Consider the following 4,057-nt stretch of genomic DNA (forward strand, 5'->3'; position numbering starts at 1 on the left):
ATATATATATATACACACACACACATATATATATATACACACACACACATATATATATCTGATCAGACTGGAAGATAATAATAACAATAAATACAGATAAAATAATTCTTTATCTTAATTTTTTTTTTTTTTTGGTTATAGGGCCTGTGCACTTTTTTTAGAGACAAAGAGAGACAGAGACAGAAAGTGAGAAATCACCCTGAGGGGATGGACATGCCGCAATCCTTTTTCCTCCATTGTCTTCTTTGGATTTTGAGCTCACGTGTACATGTTTCTGGCATGAGTTTTAAGCTGTGGGGTCTGGGACTTGAACTGTGGTAGACTATGTAGGAGTCCAGCAATGTAACCATTATGCCATCTGCTGGTCCTAATATTATAATTTTAAGAAAGGGGGGTTGCAGGTGGCATGGTAACTAGAGTACTGGCATACACAAGGCCTACTGAGTGGTTTGAGTCCCAGACTTGGTGGCTTGGGCAACACAGCAGGCGTGAGTGTGATTGTCCAGGGTCCCAGGAGGAGATGGGAAGAAATGGGATTGTGGCGTGGCCATTCTTCCTCCCCCCCAGGGGTTATTCCTCACTTTTTCTCTCTCTGGAGAGCCCATGCACCGTGTGGCAAAAAACAACAAAATATTTAAAATTTAAAAAAAGAGTCCTTTTGAAATTTTCTTTTGTTTATGGTTGATGTACAGATATACAGTTGATTGCTATATATGGACAGTTTGCCTAGAAAGCTAGCTAAAATCTCTCAATGAATTCTAATAATATTTTTGTAGAGTATCGGCTGTAGATAATGACTTGTTTCTTCCTTTAAATCTCATATCTTTTACTTTTCTTGCCTTAGTGTACTGGCTATGATCTCCTATGATATTTTAGGAAACAAACGTATTGTCAATATGAAAGAGAAAAATAATTTTTACTGTAGTTTATACACACACACACACACACATTTATATATATATTTATTTTTATGTACAAATCACCTTTTTATGGGCTCATGTTCCAATAAATCCATCATAAGTTGAAAATACACTTATTAATAATACATCTAATCTACTGAACGTCGTGGCTTAGTCTAGCCTGCTTAAACATGCTCAGAACACTTACATTATATACATTTCTTTTTTAGTTTTGTTATAGGGCACATGTACCAGACAGAAACAGAGAGAAGAAAATTGAGAAATCATTTCCCCAAGAGGGATGGTCACCTGCTATCTCTTCCTCAATTCTCCTCTTAGGATTTTGGGCATGGACACACACATGCCTGGCATGAATCAGGCCACTGGGTTCAGGACCTGAACTGTAGATTTGGCTATGTGGGATCCACTACCTTATCCTCCATGCCACCTGCTGGCCATAACATAAGGTTTTGTTTTTTCTTTTTCCCCCAAATTACTTTTACAATTTAAATGTTTTTTTTTTTTTTATCCTTGCTTTGCTTGGAGATTAAAAAAGTTTTTGTGTTAAGAATTATTTTATTGGGAACCAGCTATGTCACTGGACTCTCACATAGTCGACCGCAGTTCGCGTCCTGGACCCACGTGACCCAGCAGCTTGAAACTCACGCTGGCCCTGTATGTGTGCACACCCAAAATCCCAAGAGAAGAATGGAGGAGAAGGGATTGTGGCATGGTCAGCCCCCTAGAAGGTGATTTCTAACTTTTTGTCTCTCTGTCTCTCTCTGTCTCTCTGGCAAGCACATGTACTCTATAGCAAAAACCTCTCCAAAAAACAAAAAAACAAACCAAACCAAACAAACAAACAAAAAAGAATTGTTTTATTTAACCTTTATTTATTTAAATAAATATGGGATATGGGATCCAGCACCTTAATCCACATCAGTCCAAGGGACAGTTTATTCACATTTACTTTATATATTTTATTTTCATTTTTTAAAAAAGAATGATTTTATTTAACTTTATTTTTATTTATTTATTTATTTAAATTTGGCCAGAGAGGGACAGAGTGACAGAGACAGAGAGAGAGAAGGAGAGGGAAAGTGAGAAAGCAAGCTGCCAGGTCCAGGACTTGAACCGCCATTGACCATGTGGGAGCCCAGGGCCCCTAACCACCACTGAAACCTGCTGGCCTTAGATACTGTACTTTAATGATAACTAAAATATTGCTACATTTGCTTTTTCTTTCTCTTTCAACTTTTTGAAAGTGAGTTGCAGACAAAATAATACATTTCTAAGAGCTTCAGCAAGTACCTCCTAAGAACCAGGACATTCCACATAAAATTGTGCTCCCCGATTGGTACAATGACACAATGTAATATAAATGAACATTTCCAATTGTTCCAATTTACCCAACTGTGCCAAAGTAGCTTTTTCGTTCTTTTATCTATGATCCAAACAGCCATCACAGATGAAATTTAGCTGCCCTGTCTCTTAGCCAGCATTATTCAGGAACAGTGCTACTGCTTTTCTTTCGGGATATTGTCCTTTTTAAGAGACAAAGCAGGTATTTTGTCCTACAACTGGAGTTCTGTCTTCTCAAGATCAGGTTCAGGTTAAATATTCTCAGCCCTTTGGCAAGAGACATTGTGTCCTTGTCAAGCACATTAGATCAGAAGGCACAGATCTGTTTTGAGACAACTCTATTATTAGTTTTTTTTATTATTATTTTAAAGAGGACAGCCAAATCAAAATGTACTCCCCTTTGGTATATTATTAGCTTTCAGTGAGTGTAATTCCTCTTTGAAAGCACCCACAGAAGGTGGGAGGCTGGCTGCTGAGTAGGAAAAAAACTCCGGAATGAGATCTGAGGTTTAGCACCAATGTGGTTAATAATTAGCTGTGGACCCCTAGATAAATCTCTTAAAACCTTCAGCTGTAAGAAAAAAAGGAGAATTGGGCCACATTTCTAAAGAGCCTTTGAGTTCTAAAATGCTATGAGTGTGAAAGCAATGTTAGCAGAGAGGGCTGGATTTGGAATCAGAAGACCCGGATTTGAGCGCGGCTCTGCCACATACCCGCTGCGTGAACGTGGACAAGTCATTTAATCTCTCTAAGCCTCGCAGAGATTTACCTCACAGAGTTGGGAAGGATTAAGGAGGTTATTGTATGTCAAAGTGCCTTAGAAGTGGTAAAGAACTACGCGAATGTCCGGTCTTTTTTTAAAAAATAAATTTCCAGTTTTCCTCGTGTCAATCCGGAAAAAGCAACCTAGAGTGAGTCAAACCGCATCAACTTAAATTTTAAAATCAGGAAATACCAGTCTAGTTCATTACGCATCATATTCAGTTTATGGAATCCATAGTTTTGTTCCATATGCTTCGATGATGAATAATACTGCCTAAAATTATGAATAGGTACTCACTTGCATAGGCTGGTCCTCCGCAAGAAGATGGTCCCTGTTCTTGGAATCCCAAATTTTGGAGGGTAAAACAGTCTAGGAGAATGGCAAGAAGAATTTATAAACTGATTTCCTACTTCAGTGAACGACTTCCCGTTGAGCCATCAGGTCCACGGGGAGGATGGCAAACAGGTCAACACGGAGGGGAAGTTTTCCTGTTCTTCAAGCGAGCAAGGGCAGCCCTACATAAAGTAAGCCCGCATGGGCCGAAGGCATGGTGTTTGTCCCTGAGACCGCAGGAGGGAGAGTCCGGCAGGCCGGCTCTTTGCATTCTTTGGACTGACAGCCCTAGGATTTCTCTGAGGCCTTTTGAATGGCGCTCGGGGAACCTAGTTCATTAATGCACACGGGCCACATTTTTCGATTATTCAGCAGAACCATCAAAGTATTTCCCGGGAGGTGCAGCGCGCGCACACGCCCCCTCGGTCGCGTTGAGTAACGCGCGTACTATCTGGGGGGGTAGTGCCAGGCGCACCGTTGTTGCTCAAGACTCGAGGCGTTGCAAGAAAATGGCTAACGAAGCGGCGGGGGAACGGCGGCGGGGCGGACGTTGGTGCGGTTGGCCACGCCTGACCTCTCGGCCCACGCAACGGGTCGCACCGCCCAGGTGGCCGCGGCCGACTCCGCCGAGCGCGCCGGGGGCCGTCCCCGAGCCCGTGCGCACGCGCGTCCGGCAGCCGGGTGCCGGACGCGGGTGGCG

General features: G+C 42.1%; 1 pseudogene; it reads right to left on the minus strand.

Moving 5' to 3' along the window:
* The window catches only part of LOC102493455 (prefoldin subunit 1 pseudogene), a 24,677-nt pseudogene extending 20,683 nt beyond the window's left edge, over window positions 1-3,994 (minus strand).
* Between the last annotated feature and the right edge of the window lie 63 nt (window positions 3,995-4,057).

Source organism: Tupaia chinensis, unplaced genomic scaffold (genome assembly GCF_000334495.1).
Source record: "Tupaia chinensis unplaced genomic scaffold, TupChi_1.0 Scaffold000063_1, whole genome shotgun sequence".
In the NCBI taxonomy this organism is placed as follows: Eukaryota; Metazoa; Chordata; class Mammalia; order Scandentia; family Tupaiidae; genus Tupaia; species Tupaia belangeri.